General features: G+C 51.2%; 1 long non-coding RNA gene across 2 annotated transcripts in view; it reads right to left on the bottom strand.

The window, feature by feature from the left end:
• LOC140914570 (uncharacterized) overlaps positions 1 to 18,980 on the bottom strand; it is a 29,943-nt gene that overhangs the window by 9,396 nt on the left and 1,567 nt on the right. The gene's annotated exons all lie outside the window — the stretch shown is intronic.

Here is an 18,980-nt window from a genome sequence, read left to right on the forward strand (position 1 = left end):
GCACTGGCCGTCACCTCAACAGGCTCGGCGGCCGTCAGCGGGTTGCCTTCTGCGGCCGGGTTGATGGAGGAGTCCAGGGGCTCCTCGGAGGTGGGAGCGGAAGCAACGGTTACGGAGAGGGAGCATAGGGAAAGGGGGGCTGGAGTGAGGTCGCCCAGATCGAGGCCCGCTGGCAAAGGGTCATCCTCCCCCTGGGTGACCGGGGTCAGACCTAAGGCCTCGATCTCCTCGTATATGGAGGGGAGATCGCTTTCCGCCACCCCGGGGTTCTCCCCACTGGCACCCGACCCGACGGTTGCCTTGGGGCTCACAGAGGCTTCAGATGGTACCAGGGCAGGAGCAGCTCCCTCAGGGGCCTCGGTGGGGAGGGACTGCCGTGGAGGGGAGATACTACCTTCCAGTGGTGCCACATCTTCCCCAGCTGGCACCGGTGGATGGAACACACCCATGGGCAAAGCGGAAGGCTCGGCATCAGTGCCCCCCTTCCTGGTCTTCCAGGGGACCTCTGCATCGGATGGGAGGAGCGGAGCTCGAGCCTTCCACTTACCCCGCTTCCCCTGTACTAGGGCCCAGCCCTCCATGGCATCATCTGGGGGCTGGCTAGCAGGGGTCGGATCAGGGGGCAGAGGCGATGGCTCAGGGACTCGGGGGGGTAACGATGAGGCAGCACAAGAGAGGGAAGATTCCTTCTGGGGCGGGCCCTCTCCCATGCCCGGCAGTGTCCCTGCCGCACCCTCCTCCACAGGCCCCGCCAGATTGCAAGCAGCGGAAGTGGGGCTCTCCCACTCATCTGGGCATAGTGGGGGAGGTGCCCCTTGGGCCCAAGCGGGAGCAGTGGTGGGCTGGGAAGGAGGAGGGGTGGCTTCGGGGGCCGGGCAGCAAGGTGCGCCAGCGATGACAGGGTCAGCACCCTGCTGGGGCTCGGGGGTCCCAGATGCCCCTCCTTGCCGGGCCAAGGTCAGTCCCTCCGGACGTGCCCCATCACCCGGCAGAGGTAGCACCGGGCCTCCTCCGTAGAGTACTGCACCTGGTAATGGGCCCCCTGGTAGGGGACCAAGAATGACCCCTTGAGCGCCTCTCCGTCACGTGCAGGTGGTGGCAGTTGAAGCTGCACTTGCTGGCGAAACGAGAGGACGTGACGGAGGACGAGGTCTTTGCAGCCCAATGGGAGAGGGCTGACAACAGAGATGGGTTTCCCCAGGGTGGAGAGGGCGGGTAACAGGGCGGCATTGGGAAGAAAGGGAGGGACAGAGGTCAGGACCAGGCGGATGCCCAGGTCCTCTAGAGGCTCTAGGGGGACAAACACGCCCCCCACCGCCACGCCCTTCTCCACCGCCTCCTGGGCGGCGGCCTCCGATGCTAAAAAGAAGACAATCTTTCCGTACATTTTGGAGGCCGCCACAATGGCCATGGGCTCCACCACCCTCGCCAACACTCGCACGTAGGTCTCCACATGAGGCGAGGCGGGCACCAGGAGGCAACGGATGCCATGCTTCCTGGTCAAGGTCGGGAAGGGGCCCCGGCCGCTATAGATGGTAGCAGAGGTGGTGGGCGGGAGAGATGACATAGCGGCAGGCAGGGGGGCCGCCGCCACCTGGGCATACGCCCTGGGGGCGGGACACCCGCAGAGCTGGTGGAGGGAACAGCGGGGAGGGACGCCGCGGCTGGTGGTGGGGCCACGGCAGTGGGGGCAGCCCCTGCCATGGAGGGCTTGGTCTTTTTTGCAGGGTCCTTACCCTTCTTTTTACCCTGGCCCTTCCTGCCGGCTGTGGGGGCTTCCCCAGAGTCGGAGGGGGTGAGGGACGTGGCAGCAACGGAGGTCATCCTGGTGTCCACCACTGCCGGTGCCCCAGCAGGGGCAGTAGCAGGTGGTTCGGCTGCGGCAGCGGAGGTAGAGGCTTGGGGGAGCAACAGGGCGGCAGGTGGGGGAGGGGCAGTGGGGTTTTCTGGAGGGGCCCCACCCGTCTTGTCCCCCGCCCTCATGAGCAGGGAGGGAAGGGGAGACATCAGAAGGAGGAGGGAAAAGGGGAAGCAGGTCGACCACTCCTCCCCGCTAGGCTGCAGGCAGGGGAGGAGGGTGCCAAAGGGGTGGGTTGGACGGGGGGGGCAATCAGGGGTTGGGGCAATAACCAACACTGGGTGGAATTCCTCTAACTGCACTAGGGGAGGGGGGGATACAACAGCATTGGGAGTGCAGTGAACAGGGTTTAAGCTAAAAAAGGGGAGTGGCACAAGCGCATGGGCGGGAGCATGGGTGCACAAGCAAGGGGCTAAGCGGGCTGGAGTTAGGTCAGGGAAACCAAGGGGCTAGTTTCAAAGGCTGGGGCGGGGCAAACAAACAAAGGCTGCAGAGGGAAACGGGTGGGGCAGACAAACAAACTGAAGCTAGTAATGGGGCTGGGGCAAAAGGGGGGGTAAAAGGCTGCAAGGGGCAAATGGGGTAGGTAGCAAAAGGCAAAGCTGTGAGATGGACAGTCCGGGGCGGGGGCACGTGCACCCACGTGTGCTTGCACAAAGTCAGTTTGGGCTGGCTGCTGCTTCTGGCCCAAATGGTGGAATCAGGGTGTGGCAAGCCAAGCAAGCAGCTGAGTCCAGAGGCAGGAGCTGAGGCAGATGGTAAACAGCCAGTGGGGGTGGTGGAGGGGGCAGCAGTGGTAATAGTGGTGGGGGTTGAGGGGGACACGGATGGATCAGGGGGCAGCTCGACGCCACACCCCCTGTGTCCCTACAAACACAGTCAAGACCCCCACCACAAGAGCAGTTTGAAAGTTACTCCGTTCCAAAGGCCCCCTCCACGGTGGTTTGCAAAGTTTCTAGGTGTTCCCCCACTGCTAGATGGTCCTCTTCTTCTCCTCCTCGGGGCTTCAGCAGCTCCAGGCAGCAGACTCTACAGCAGCAGCTCCAGGAACTCAAGGTAGTGGTCCGGGTAAGCAGAAAGGACCCCTCTCAGGTGGTGGTGGTAGTGTCCACACAGCAAAGGCTGGGGCTGGGGTCCCTCACTCCCCCCCTCTGGGGAGCGCACCAGCAGGGCTCCCCCCAGGGGCTGTAGTTGGAGCGGTAGCAGCACCCAAGGGTGGGGGGTTCCAGCAGCCGGCCAGCAACCAGGTAGCAGAGAAGGAGGGAGTGGTGTCTGGCCTACCCAGGGGAGCAGCTGGAGCAGCAGTAGCAGCAGAGAGAGCCCAGGGCCTAACAGCAGCAGCAGGAATCATAGAATCATAGAATATCAGGGTTGGAAGGGACCCCAGAAGGTCCAGAAGCTCGAAGCAGGACCAATTCCCAGTTAAATCATCCCAGCCAGGGCTTTGTCAAGCCTGACCTTAAAAACCTCTAAGGAAGGAGATTCTACCACCTCCCTAGGTAACGCATTCCAGTGTTTCACCACCCTCTTAGTGAAAAAGTTTTTCCTAATACCCAATCTAAACCTCCCCCACTGCAACTTGAGACCATTACTCCTCGTTCTGTCATCTGCTACCATTGAGAACAGTTTAGAGCCATCCTCTTTGGAACCCCCTTTCAGGTAGTTGAAAGCAGCTATCAAATCCCCCCTCATTCTTCTCTTCCGCAGACTAAACAATCCCAGTTCCCTCAGCCTCTCCTCATAAGTCATGTGTTCCAGACCCCTAATCATTTTTGTTGCCCTTCGCTGGACTCTCTCCAATTTATCCACATCCTTCTTGAAGTGTGGGGCCCAAAACTGGACACAGTACTCCAGATGAGGCCTCACCAATGTCGAATAGAGGGGAACGATCACGTCCCTCGATCTGCTCGCTATGCCCCTACTTATACATCCCAAAATGCCATTGGCCTTCTTGGCAACAAGGGCACACTGTTGACTCATATCCAGCTTCTCGTCCACTGTCACCCCTAGGTCCTTTTCCGCAGAACTGCTGCCTAGCCATTCGGTCCCTAGTCTGTAGCTGTGCAGATCCAGCAGTCCCAGAGCCGGGGCTTCCATCAACTTCCTTTTCAAGATTTTAAATGCCCTGTCAGCCTCTGGGGTCCAATAGAAGGGGTCATGATCTGCTCCTTTTACACAGTCGTACAGGGGTTTAGCCCATAGTCCAAACTCTGGGATCCATATCCTGCAAAAGCCTGCCATACCCAGAAATGCCCTGAGCCGCTTACGATTACTTGGGGTAGGAACTTGACAGATAGCTTCCTTTCTTTTGCTTGAAAGCTGACGCTCCCCTTGCCGTATGTGAAACCCAAGGTACCATACTGCTAGGAGGGCCATTTGAGCCTTACTCCGTGCTACCCGATATCCCCGGAGTCCAATAAAATTCAGGAGGCTCACGGTGGCATTAAGGCAGGGGATTTGGCCCACAGTGGCAATTAACAAATCATCTACATACTGCAAAAGGAGTGCCTTCTCATTATTCCACTCGTCTAGGTCCCTGGCCAGAGCCTGGCCAAAGAGGGTGGGGGAGTTTTTAAATCCCTGGGCCAACACTGTCCAGCAAAGTTGCTTTTTAACCCTATTTCGGTCCTCCCACTTGAAGGAGAAGATCTCCTGTGATGGGGTGGCAACTGGGATGGTAAAGAAAGCATCTTTCAGATCGAGGACTGAAAAATGGGTATGTTGTCCCCCTATAGAAGCCAATAAGGTATACGGGTTAGGGACAAGAGGGTGCAGAGTCTTAACCTGTTCATTGACTGCCCTTAGGTCCTGTACCAGCTGATACGTGCCATCAGGCTTCTGTACGGGTAGAATGGGAGTGTTCCAGGCTGACTGACATTCCCGGAGAATACCATACGTTAGGAATCGATCTATAGTTTCCTGTAAACCTTCTCTGGCTTCCCTCTTGATTGGATACTGTTTTACTTGCACTGGGCCTTTCCCTGGTATGAGCTGAATAGTAATGGGCGTCTGGTGGGTGGCCCTTCCTGGGATCCCTGATGCCCACACGAGGGGGTACACCTGGTCTTCCCATGGGCTCCATTCTGGGGCTTGCACAGCTGAGGGCTCAACTGAAAGGGTCATGATCCATGCATTCTCAGGGGGTAAGGTAAGGGTTATTTCATCCTCAGTAAAATGCAGGGTGGCACCGAGGCGACAAAGCAGATCCCGTCCTAACAGAGGTGTTGGAGACTCAGGGAGGTATACCAGCTTGTGGGATATAGTCCTATTTCCCAAAGCACATTCCACTGGGGCATACACTGGGCACTTGGTGTCTCTGCCTGTGGCTCCCACCACAGTAAGGGAATCTGCTACTGGCAACTGAAGGGGTCGATTTACGGCAGTTCGTGCTGCTCCAGAGTCCACTAAAAAATCTATTTCTGAGCTTCCCACTCGCATCTTTACTTGGGATTCTGGGGGTAGGGTGGTCCATCTCCCCTGACACCCCTATTCCTGCTCCGCCATCACCATCATAGAGGCACCCCCCTTTTCTTTCCTCTTTGGGCACTCATTTTTCCAGTGTCCCTCTTGTTGACACAAGGCACACTGGTTGAGACCCAGTCGTCTCTCCTGCAAGCCCGGACGTTCGTGTCCACTGCCCCTTCCTCCCCGGCCATTTCCCTTAGTGCCGACCTGTACCGCTGTTACCATCAGTCTCACTTGCTTTCTCTCCTTCTCAGTGGTAGAAGAGGACAGAACAAGGAGTAATGGTCTCAAGTTGCAGTGGGGAAGGTTTAGATTGGATATTAGGAAAAACTTTTTCACTAGGAGGGTGGTGAATCACTGGAATGCATTACCTAGGGAGGTGGTAGAATCTCCTTCCTTAGAAGTTTTTAAGGTCAGGCTTGACAAAGCCCTGGCTGGGATGATTTAATTGGGGGTTGGTCCTGCTTTGAGCAGGGGGTTGGACTAGATGACCTCCTGAGGTCCCTTCCAACCCTGATATTCTATGATTCTGATTCTATGATCTCTCTAAGACGTTTCAGTTGTATGTACATGAACAAAAGGGGGTGGCCCTGGGAGTGCTGACACAGCTGTTAGGAGCATGGAGACATCCCGTGGCTTATTTTTCTAAGCAACTGGATCAGGTTGCAAAGGGTTGGCCGGCATGTTTACGGGCGGTCGCAGCTACTGCCCTAGTGCTTAAGGAAGCTGAGAAGCTAACATTGGGAGGGGTTATGCAAATCTATACTCCCCATATGGTCTGAGCCTTATTGGCTGCAAAGGGAGGGCTTTGGCTCACCCAGGCTCGGATTGCTCGGTATCAGGCTAAGCTGTTAGAAAACTCTGAAGTCACCTTACAGCCTTGCCCCTCCCTTAACCCAGCCACCCTCTTGCCAGGAACAGAAACATGACTGTTTAGAGATCATAGATGTCCAGTACTCCAGCCGTCCGGATTTAAATGATGTACCCCTCCCAAATGCAGATTATGAATGGTATACTGATGGTAGCAGTACTGTAATAGATGGGCAAAGGAGGGCAGGTTATGTTGTTGTGACCCTCCATGACACTGTAGAAGCTGAAGTTTTGCCTGCTGGGACCTCTGCCCAGCTGGCTGAACTAAGAGCCCTGACCCGTGTACTTGAACTGTCAAAAGGAAAGCGGGTCAACATTTTTACTGATTCAAAGTATGCTTTTGGTGTGCTACGTGCTCATGCTGGCCTATAGAAGCAAAGGGGAATGCTGACAGCCCAAGGCTCCCCAGTCAAGTACGGGCCCCAAATCCTCCGGCTCCTAGATGCCGTACAACTTCCCTCGGAAGTGGCGGTGGTACACTGTAAAGCCCATCAAAGGGAAGATCAAAATGTGGCCAGAGGTAACGCCCGGGCAGATAGAGAGGCTAAGCATGCTGCCACCCTGCCATCCCCTCAGACTGAGAACGCCCATATGCATGCCCTTATCCCATCAGTAGGGGAGCTTCCAACCCCTCAGTACTCTGGGGAGGAGAGACAGCTAACTGACAAACTCGGTCTCCGGGAAAAAGAGGGATGGCTCCATTCCCCGGAAGGGAAGGTCCTCTTACCAAAGGGCCTGATCCAACCGGTGTTGCAGAAACTACATCAAACCACTCATGCTGACAGGGAAGCACTTATCCACTAATGGGAAAATACTTTATCACTTCTGGACTCCGACCCCTGGCTGCCCAGGTACAAGCAGACTGCTTAGTCTGCCAAAAGAATAACCCCCGACCGGGACATCCTGTGCCACCAGCTGCCCTAGAACCCACTCCGGGTCCCGGACGAGTGTGGCAAATAGACTTTACTGAGTTTCCCTGGACCCAAGGGTTCAAATATCTCCTTGTCATAGTGGATCGGTTCAGCGGATGGCCAGAAGCCTTCCCATGCCGTAATTGCACTGCAAGAACAGTGGCCCTCAAGTTTATTAAGGAGATCATTCCTCGCTTTGGACTCCCCCTGTGGATGGAATCTGACAACGGGACACACTTCACGTCAAAAATCATCCAAAGCATCTCAAATGCCTTACAGATCCCCTGGAAACTCCATACGCCCTGGAGACCGCAAGCCAGTGGGGTAGTGGAGCGTACCAATCAGACCCTTAAACGGCATCTCTCAAAAGTGTGCCAAGAAGCCTCACTGTGATGGCCTGATGCTTTGCCCCTCGTCCTACTCCATATCCGCGTTCTTCCAAAGGGTAGATTAGGGCTTAGTCCCTTAGAAATTATGTTTAGAAGGGCATGGCCTATGAATGGAACCCCGGTTCTGTCAGGGGAATGGGAGTTGGGTAATGGTTTTTTGTCACAGTATATGTGTTCCCCGTCTGCTGTTCTCTTGTTTCTTCACAGGTATACCAAGGATTCCCAGCCTCTCCCCTTGGACTCTCCCGTTCACTCCTTACAGCCCGGCGACTCTGTGCTTGTTCGTACCTGGAAAGATGAGCCTCTCCAGGAAAAGTGGAAAGGACCCTATACTGTCCTGCTGATCTACCATACAGTGGCAAAGATCGAGGACACAAGAACTGGATCCATCACTCTCGTCTGAAGGCAGTACCCGCCCCCTCGTCAGCAGGACAGTGGACCATCCAACCTGCTGACTCCTCATCTAGTGACGATCTCGGGCTAAAGCTACTGTTTAAAAGACACAAATAGCGGGCACCTTAATGCTAAAATGGGCCACCCAGGTACTGGAGACCCTGGGTTGGGAAGACTCTGGTGATAATTAATTGGGTAACATTGTTATTCTCTGTATTGTTATTTCCAAACTGTGCATATCGGGAGCATAACTCCTTTGTTTTGCTTGCGCACCATGTTGCTACTTTAACATACCAGACTGATTGCTGGGTGTGTGCTCCAACTCCACTGTCCCCCAAAACGGGAATGCCCCTTGACATGCTGCCCCTGACCCTAGCAGAATTAGCTGCCACCAAAGAGCAGGAAAGAACGGACTCGCCGTTCTGGAACAAGACTTCTTTACAACAAGCCACCTATCAGAACCAGGAGTATTCAATTGCAGTACTCACTGAGGGAGTATTATGTTTTACCCAAAACCAATCTGATCACTATGGGCGTCCTGTGGGAAAAAGCTCCTGTGTTATTACACAGTGGGCTGATGGGTATTGAATAAAGACCAAAAGGGGAGGCCAGCAGTGTGGGTGTAATGGTTCCTCCCCTTTTAGGGAAACTCTTACAAATAATCTTACCACAAAAAAAGGGTTTGGAAATATACCTTGCCGTCCAGTTAATATCTCCAATGTAGCAAGCCAATGGTGGGTTTGTAGTGGTCCCTATGGCAAGTGTAATTTAAAGGGCACAATTAGAAACGCCCCCACTTGTACCTAATCAGGAGGATGGGATGCCCCCTTAGGGGCATATGAACTGTTTGGAAAAACAGCCAAAGCAGCCTTAAATATCCCAGGAATCCCCTTAAGAAATAGTCCTTACTGGGCCCTACAGGGTCACTATTTTGTATGTGGCCAAAAGGCTTACAAGGTGCTGCCAGCCAACTGGACAGGTAGCTGTTATATAGCTCATGGAGTTCCTCATCTGTCAATAACTGCCACACTGCCCAAAGGAAAGATTAGAAATGCCCGAGACACCTCTGTTGAGTCACGAGAAAAGACCCTGCGGTGACTGACTGCGGCACTGGAGGGCAATATGAAGAATTCCCTCACAACCGAGAAGCTTGTAGGGTGCTCTGTACTGGGAATAGAGCCACTGTTTACCAGGCCAGCCATGGCATGCATAGGCCGCTATACTGTAAGGCTGCAAATGGTACTTGAGAAAGTTGCCTTAGAGTTATAGGACTCGGTTAGTGATTTAGGGTCAGCAGTAAAAACATTAAATAAAGAGGTACAGCAGCTCAGGACGTTTTCCCTCCAAAACAGGCTGGCTTTGGACTATATCTTGGCATCCCAAGGAGGGGTTTGTGCCCTCATCGGGCCCCAATGATGTGTATATGTAAATGATAGCAGTTATGAGATCTATGAAAAGGTGTTACTGGCTGAGGCCCATGCCCGAGCCGGAGCACAGGTTGCCTATACTGCCCCAGAGAGCGATTGGTTGCAAACCTTGTTTTCAGGCTGGGGTTTATCGTTTTGGCTTGGTGGTTTATTTAGCCTGTTACTGAAACTTCTCTTAACTGTATTGCTTGTATTAATGGTATTATGCTGTGCAGTATCATGTGTCAGGGCCCTTTTGCAAAAGTTAATAAGTCATTCTCTTCAGGGCTATCACATAGTGCTTATGCAAAGTCCTATTATAAAGAAATAAGTAGCCCAAGTGAGAAAACTCAGAGCCAAGGCTGTTGAGTGTTCTCAAAGGAGGGAGTTGTTGGGAACGCTGGGCATGGCCACTAGGTAACTCGAGGGGATGGAAGACCACGAGTGTTGATGAAGCCCCCTCACACTAGGCCAAGTGTCCTTGCCCCCCCTTCTCCCCACCTGGAGGCACTCGCAGCAGTTATGCGCACAAGGCCCAAGTGTCCTTGGCCCCCCCGCCTGGAGGCACTCACAGCAGTTATGCTGAGGATCTGCAACAATATGTTGCAGAGTCAGACTGCCTGAAACTAAACAAGGCCAAACAGGGCAGATATGGAAGAACAATGCTGAATAAAGCAGCTTTATGTATAGTTTAACAAATGATACAGAGAACAAGGAAACTAGCTGGTAACTGGATTGGCTGGCTATATGGATACTTAGGGCAGCTTGCTACTGGATAAGTATGCTGAAGAAAGGATGTATAAAAGCCTGTGTAACTTCCTGCTCTGTGTACAGGATTTGAGATTCTAATCTCCCTGTACCTTCTTTGAAGCTTCAAATAAACTTTTCTGCTTCTCCACCCCGTTGTGATTATTGGGTGAAGCACACCGGGTAGCGAACCCCCTCCCCCCCCCCCCCCCCCGCTGTTGCTCACCTCTGGCACTGGGTGCCGGCAACACTCCTTCTTCCCTGTTTTAAAGATGGGCACTACATTAGCCTTTTTCCTGTCATCCGGGACCTCCCCCAATGGCCATGAGTTTTCAAATATAATGGCCTGGTACCCTGATGAGCAAGGCTCAGACTCTGCTCCCTTGTTGGGTCAAAACTGTGCAAGGGGGAGACCAAGCGCTCCCCAGCCAGCCCCAATGCCCCCCAACCGTACCTCCCAACCAGCCCTGTCATAAATATTAAGGGAAGGGTAAACCCCTTTAAAATCCCTCCTGGCCAGAGGAAAAATCCTCTCACCTGTAGAGGGTTAAGAAGCTAAAGGTAACCTCGCTGGCACCTGACCAAAATGACCAATGAGGAGACAAAATACTTTCAAAAGCTGGAAGGAGGGAGAGAAACAAAGGGTCTGTGTCTGTCGGTATGCTGCTTTTGCCGGGGATAGAACAGGAATGGAGTCTTAGAACTTTTAGTAAGTAATCTAGCTAGGTATGAGTTAGATTATGATTTCCTTAAATGGCTGAGAAAAGAACTGTGCTGAATAGAATGACTATTCCTGTCTGTATACCTTTTTTGTAACTTAAGGTTTTGCCTAGAGGGATTCTCTACGTTTTGAATCTAATTACCCTGTAAGGTATCTACCATCCTGATTTTACAGAGGTGATTCCTTTACTTCTATTAAAAGTCTTCTTGTAAGAAAACTGAATGCTTTTTCATTGTTCTCAGATCCAAGGGTTTGGGTCTGTGGTAACCTATGCAAATTGGTGAGGATTTTTACCAAACCTTCCCCAGGAATAGGGGTGCAAGGGTTGGGAGGATTTTGGGGAAAAGACGTGTCCAAACTACGTTTCCCAGTAAACCCAGTTAAAGTTTGGTGGTGGCAGTGGAAATCCAGGCTCAAAGGATAAAATTAATTTGTACCTTGGGGAAGTTTTAACCTAAGCTGCTGAAAGTAAGTTTAGGAGGGTTTCATGCAGGTCCCCACATCTGTACCCTAGAGTTCAGAGTGGGGGAAGGAACCTTGACATGGTGGCAGAGTGGTGGGATTAACCTGAAATCATTTTGAGATCAATTTGAGATTTTTTGAACCAGAAATACAGATTTTAAAAAAGAATTTTTTTTCCCTTTGGCGCTGCTCGAAAGGAGGTCCAACTGAAAGCAGCTAGTTTTTTCTCTGCTTTGGGGCCAGAGCAGAGACAAAAGGGGATTATCTTTGTGAATTGCAGGTTTTCTTTGCCTGGAGGCAGGGTACTTAACCTCCTGCAGGGAAATTCACAGTCTTCACAAACCAGAAGATTTTTTTTCCCCTAAAAGTAAATAGGGGGGGTGTTCTACCCATTTGCCTGGAGACAAAAGTGGCAGAGGGTTTTTTTAGGATTTTGATTTTATTTTTTTTTTTACAAGGAGCACAGGTTTGAAAAAGAATTTTTTTCCTTTGGGCTACTGGTAAGCAGGTTTCCAAGTAGTTGGAGGTTTTTTGCTTTGATTTGGGGCCAGAGCACAGACAAAGGGAATTGTCTTTTTCTATAGGCTGACAATCACTATCAGAGAATAGGAATCCTATTCCAGCTACAGCAAAATTTTACAGCCAAGTTTTATTTGTTTATTTCTAAACCTCGGGTGTAAAGTTAGTTAAAAACAGAGAGGTTAGGATGACAGAATCCACAGCACAACAAAAGATGGAATTAGCCAGATTTCAGGCTGAGGAAAAACAAAAGGAACATGAAAGACAGATAGAACTCATGCGGCTGGAGAAGGAGGTACAGAAAACTGCCCACAGGAGGGAAATGGAGGCAAGGAAGCATGTGGAGGAGGAGAAGGAAAAAGAGAGGAAGCATGAACTGGAGATGGAGAAGGTAAAGGCTCAGCAGAATATACCAACAAACCCTAGCAATCCTTCTCCAGGTACCACTTCCCATCCCAGAAAGTTCCCCACCTACAAGGCAGGCGATGTTACGGAGGCCTTCTTAGAAAACTTCAAAAGGGCCTGCCTTGGGTACAACATCTCTACTGACCAATACATGGTAGAGCTGAGGCCGCAGCTCAGTGGACCCTTAGCTGAGGTGGCAGCTGAAATGCCTAAAGAACACATGAACAAGTATGAACTGTTTAAATCCAAGGCGAGAATCAGAATGGGGATAACACCCAAGCAGTCTCATCGGAGGTTCAGAGCCCTAAGGTGGAAACCAGATGTGTCATTTACCCGACATGCCTACCACATTGTGAAATATTGGGATGCCTGGATATCAGGAGCAAGTGTTGAATCTCCAGTAAATTTGCCCTTCCTAATGCAAATGGAACAATTCTTAGAGGGTGTTCCTGAGGAAATAGAAAGATACATCCTAGAAGGGAAGCCCAAAACTGTAATCGAGGCAGTGGAGATTGGAGCCAGATAGGTGGAGGTGGCAGAGAAGAAGAAAACTGGTCGCAGTTGGAGCGGAGACCAGAAGGGACAACCCCAGACCACACCCTATTACCGGGGGCCGCCCAAAGCCCTACCTACCTCCCAAAGAACCCTCCAGACCCCTTATCGTCCCACCACCCCGTTCTCCAGCAACCCACCTCACTCCAGTGACCCGTCAGCTGGACAATGTTTTAAATGTAACGAGCTGGGGCATGTAAAGGCCAACTGCCCCAAGAACCCCAACAGATTACGGTTCATTGCACCGGAATCACACCAGAGGTCCGCAGGCCCAGATACCTCCCAGATACCCTTGGAACAGAAGGAAACTGTGAGTGTGGGCGGGAAGAAGGTCACTGCGTGGAGGGACACCGGAGCACAAGTGTCACCTATCCATGCTTCGTTAGTGGACCCCATTTAATCAACCCAGAGATCCCAGTGACGATTCAACCCTTCAAGTCCAACTCTTTCGATTTGCCTACAGCCAAGTTGCCTGTCCAGTACCAGGGCTGTCAGGAATGTGGACTTTTGCAGTCTATGATGATTATCCCATCCCCATGCTGTTGGGGGAAGACTTGGCCAATCATGTGAAGTGGGCCAAGAGGGAGGGAATGGTCACCCGTAGCCAGGCTAAACAAGCCGTGAGGCCTAGCTCTGTTCCGGAAACTTCTATCAGGACCCGGTCAGAGGTGATGGACCCGGACCCAGGCCAATGTCTGCGACAGCAGTAGTGGATCCAGTCCCAGAGACCCAGACGGAGCCAGTCCCAGAACCGGAACTAGTGGAACAACCAACACCAGACCCATTGCCAGCACTGAATCCAGTACTTGCAACCCCAACACCAGAGGGCCCCACCGAACCTGAACCGGCAGCAGCCCATAATCCTACACAAGAGGCTCAGCCGGAGCCTGAACCCCCACATAGTGTCCCAGCGGAGAGCCGTTCACAGTCAATGGAAGCAGCCCCATCCCCTACATCGCTTCCAGAGGGACCAAGCATAGGTCCACAATCCAATGAGGAACTGATGTCTCCAGCCTAAAGGGAACAGTTCCAGACTGAACAGGAAGGAGATGAAAGCCTCCAGAGAGCTTGGACGGCGGCACGGAGCAACCCACCGCCTCTCAGCTCTTCTAATCGATCCAGGTTTGTTGTAGAAAGAGGACTTTTATACAAGGAAACTCTTTCTGGTGGACACCAGGAAGACTGGCATCCTCAGAGACAGTTGGTAGTTCCAACTAAATACTGGGCCAAGCTCTTGAGCTTAGCCCACAATCACCCTAGTGGCCATGCTGGGGTGAACAGGACCAAAGACCGTTTCGGGGGGTCATTCCACTGGGAGGGAATGGGCAAGGATGTTTCTACCTATGTCTGGTCTTGTGAAGTATGCCAAAGAGTGGGAAAACCCCAAGACCAGGTCAAAGTCCCTCTCCAGCCACTCCCCATCATTGAAGTTCCATTTCAGCGAGTAGCTGTGGATATTCTGGGTCCTTTTCCAAAAAAGACACCCAGAGGAAAGCAGTACATACTGACTTTCATGGATTTTGCCACCCGATGGCTGGCAGCAGTAGCTCTAAGCAACACCAGGGCTAAAAGTGTGTGCCAGGCACTAGCAGACATTTTTGCCAGAGTAGGTTGGCCCTCCGACATCCTCACAGATGCGGGGACTAATTTCCTGGCAGGCACTATGGAAAACCTTTGGGAAGCTCATGGGGTAAATCACTTGGTTGCCACTCCTTACCACCATCAAACAAATAGCATGGTGGAGAAGTTTAATGGAACTTTGGGGGCCATGATACGTAAATTCATACGTAAATGAGCACTCCAATGATTGGGATCTAGTGTTGCAGCAGTTGCTCTTTGCCTACAGAGCTGTACCACATCCCAGTTTAGGGTTTTCCCCATTTGAACTTGTATATGGCCGTGAGGTTAAGGGCCCATTACAGTTGGTGAAGCAGCAATGGGAGGGATCTACACATTCTCCAGGAACTAACATTCTGGACTTTGTAACCAACCTACAAAACACCCTCCGAACCTCTTTAGCCCTTGCTAAAGAAAACTTACAGGATGCTCAAAAAGAGCAAAAAGCCTGGTATGATAAACATGCCAGAGAGCGTTCCTTCAAAATAGGGGACCAGGTCATGGTCTTAAAGGCGCCCCAGGTCCATAAAATGGAAGCATCGTGGGAAGGGCCATTCACGGTCCAGGAGCACCTGGGAGCTGTTAATTATCTCATAGCATTCCCCATCTCCAATCGAAAGCCTAAGGTGTACCATATTAATTCTCTAAAGCCCTTTTATTCCAGAGAATTAAAGGTTGGTCAGTTTACAGCCCAGGGAGGAGAGGACGCTGAGTGGCCTGAAGGTGTCTACTATGAAGGGAAAAGTGCTGGTGGTGTGGAAGAGGTGAACCTCTCCATGACCCTTGTAGCCACAGCAGATCAAGGAGCTGTGCACTAGCTACGCGCCAACTTTCTCAGCCACCCCAGGACTGACTGAACGGGCATACTACTCCATTGACACAGGTAATGCTCACCCAATTAAAGTCCAACCTTAGCGGGTGTCTCCTCAAGCTAAAACTGCTATAGACCGGGAGATCCAGGATATGTTACAGATGGGTGTAATCCGCCCCTCTGGAATCATAGAATCATAGAATCATAGAATATCAGGGTTGGAAGGGACCCCAGAAGGTCATCTAGTCCAACCCCCTGCTCAAAGCAGGACCAATTCCCAGTTAAATCATCCCAGCCAGGGCTTTGTCAAGCCTGACCTTAAAAACCTCTAAGGAAGGAGATTCTACCACCTCCCTAGGTAACGCATTCCAGTGTTTCACCACCCTCATAGTGAAAAAGTTTTTCCTAATATCTAATCTAAACCTCCCCCACTGCAACTTGAGACCATTACTCCTCGTTCTGTCATCTGCTACCATTGAGAACAGTCTAGAGCCATCCTCTTTGGAACCCCCTTTCAGGTAGTTGAAAGCAGCTATCAAATCCCCCCTCATTCTTCTCTTCTGCAGACTAAACAATCCCAGCTCCCTCAGCCTCTCCTCATAAGTCATGTGTTCTAGACCCCTAATCATTTTTGTTGCCCTTCGCTGGACTCTCTCCAATTTATCCACATCCTTCTTGTAGTGTGGGGCCCAAAACTGGACACAGTACTCCAGATGAGGCCTCACCAATGTCGAATAGAGGGGAACGATCATGTCCCTCGATCTGCTCGCTATGCCCCTACTTATACATCCCAAAATGCCATTGGCCTTCTTGGCAACAAGGGCACACTGCTGACTCATATCCAGCTTCTCATCCACTGTCACCCCTAGGTCCTTTTCCGCAGAACTGCTGCCTAGCCATTCGGCCCCTAGTCTGTAGCGGTGCATTGGATTCTTCCGTCATAAGTGCAGGATCCTGCACTTATCCTTATTGAACCTCATCAGATTTCTTTTGGCCCAATCCCCCAATTTGTCTAGGTCTCTCTGTATCCTATCCCTCCCCTCCAGCGTATCTACCACTCCTCCCAGTTTAGTATCATCCGCAAATTTGCTGAGAGTGCAATCTACACCATCCTCCAGATCAGTTATGAAGATATTGACCGACCCCTGGGGCACTCCACTTGACACCGGCTGCCAACTAGACATGGAGCCATTGATCACTACCCGTTGAGCCCGACAATCTAGCCAGCTTTCTACCCACCTTATAGTGCATTTATCCAGCCCATACTTCCTTAACTTGGTGACAAGAATACTGTGGGAGACCGTGTCAAAAGCTTTGCTAAAGTCAAGAAACAATACATCCACTGCTTTCCCTTCATCCACAGAACCAGTAATCTCATCATAAAAGGCGATTAGATTAGTCAGGCATGACCTTCCCTTGGTGAATCCATGCTGGCTGTTCCTGATCACTTTCCTCTTATGCAAGTGCTTCAGGACTGATTCTTTGAGGACCTGCTCCATGATTTTTCCAGGGACTGAGGTGAGGCTGACTGGCCTGTAGTTCCCAGGATCCTCCTTCTTCTCTTTTTTAAAGATTGGCACTACATTAGCCTTTTCCAGTCATCCGGGACTTCCCCCGTTCGCCACGAGTTTTCAAAGATAATGGCCAATGGCTCTGCAATCACAGCCGCCAATTCCTTCAGCACTCTCGGATGCAACTCGTCCGGCCCCATGGACTTGTGCACGTCCAGCTTTTCTAAATAGTCCCTAACCACCTCTATCTCCACAGAGGGCTGGCCATCTCTTCCCCATTTTGTGATGCCCAGCGCAGCAGTCTGGGAGCTGACCTTGTTAGTGAAGACAGAGGCAAAAAAAGCATTGAGTACATTAGCTTTTTCCACATCCTCTGTCACTAGGTTGCCTCCCTCATTCAGTAAGGGGCCCACACTTTCCTTGGCTTTCTTCTTGTTGCCAACATACCTGAAGAAACCCTTCTTGTTACTCTTGACATCTCTTGCTAGCTGCAGCTCCAGGTGCGATTTGGCCCTCCTGATATCATTCCTACATGCCCGAGCAATATTTTTATACTCTTCCCTGGTCATATGTCCAACCTTCCACTTCTTGTAAGCTTCTTTTTTATGTTTAAGATCCGCTAGGATTTCACCATTAAGCCAAGCTGGTCGCCTGCCATATTTACTATTCTTTCGACTCATCGGGATGGTTTGTCCCTGTAACCTCAACAGGGATTCCTTGAAATACAGCCAGCTCTCCTGGACTCCTTTCCCCTTCAAGTTAGTCCCCCAGGGGATCCTGGCCATCCGTTCCCTGAGGGAGTCGAAGTCTGCTTTCGTGAAGTCCAGGGTCCATATCCTGCTGCTTACCTTTTTTCCCTGCGTCAGGATCCTGAACATGGGCATCTCCAGTGGTTCTAGTTCCCAAACCAGATGGGGAGATAAGTTTTTGCGTGGACTACCATAAGCTAAATGCTGTAACTCGCCCAGACAACTATCCAATGCCACGCACAGACGAACTATTAGAGAAACTGGGACGGGCCCAGTTCATCTCTACCTTGGACTTAACCAAGAGGTCCTGGCAAGTACCACTAGGTGAATCCGCCAAGGAAAGGTCAGCCTTCACCACACATCTCGGGCTGTATGAATTTAATGTCCTCCCTTTCGGGCTGCGAAATGCACCCGCCACCTTCCAAAGACTTGTAGATGGTCTCCCAGCGGGATTAGGAGAATATGCAGTTGCCTACCTTGATGATGTGGCCATATTTTCGGATTCCTGGGCAGAACACCTGGAACATCTACAAAAAGTCCTTGAGCGCATAAGGGAGGCAGGACTAACTGTTAAGGCTAAGAAATATCAAATAGGCCTAAACAGAGTGACTTACCTTGGACACCAGGTGGGTCAAGGAACTATCAGCCCCCTACAGGCCAAAGTGGATACTATCCAAAAGTGGCCTGTCCCAAAGTCAAAGAAACAGGTTCAATCCTTCTTAGGCTTGGCCGGTTATTACAGACTATTTGTACTGCAATACAGCCAAATCGCCACCCCACTGACAGACCTAACCAAAAAGAAACAGCCAAATGCCGTTCAGTGGACCGAAAAGTGTCAGAAGGCCTTTAAGCAGCTTAAAGCGACACTCATGTCTGACACTGTACTAAGGGCCCCAGATTTTGACAAACCGTTCCTAGTAACCACAGATGCGTCCGAGCATGGTGTGGGAGCAGTTTTAATGCAGAAAGGATCTGATCAAGAATTCCACCCTGTAGTGTTTCTCAGCAAGAAGCTGTCTGAGAGGGGAAGCAACTGGTCAGTCAGTGAAAAAGAATGTTACGCCATTGTCTACGCTCTGGAAAAGCTACGCCCATATGTTTGGGGACAGCGTTTCCACCTGCAAACCGACCATGCTGCACTACAGTGGCTTCATACCACCATGGGAAATAACAAAAAACTTATTCGGTGGAGTTTAGCTTTCCAAGATTTTGATTTCGACATCCAACACATCTCAGAAGCTTCTAACAAAGTGGCTGATGCACTCTCCCATGAAAGTTTCCCAGAATCAACTGGTTAAAATCGTCCTTGAGATGTGGAAAATATTGTTAGTCTTTATGTACTTGGTAGTATATTTAGAGGTGCATGTGTCTTATTAACTCTGTTTTTCCTAGAGCTCCAGGAAGAAATCCCAGCCAGCGTTTCACCCTAGCTGAGATTTGGGGGGGGGGGGTGTCATAAATATAAAGGGAAGGGTAAACCCCTTTAAAATCCCTCCTGGCCAGAGGAAAAATCCTCTCACCTGTAAAGGGTTAAGAAGCTAAAGGTAACCTCGCTGGCACCTGACCAAAATGACCAATGAGGAGACAAGATACT

This window comes from Lepidochelys kempii, chromosome 7 (genome assembly GCF_965140285.1).
Source record: "Lepidochelys kempii isolate rLepKem1 chromosome 7, rLepKem1.hap1, whole genome shotgun sequence".
Taxonomy (NCBI): domain Eukaryota; kingdom Metazoa; phylum Chordata; order Testudines; family Cheloniidae; genus Lepidochelys; species Lepidochelys kempii.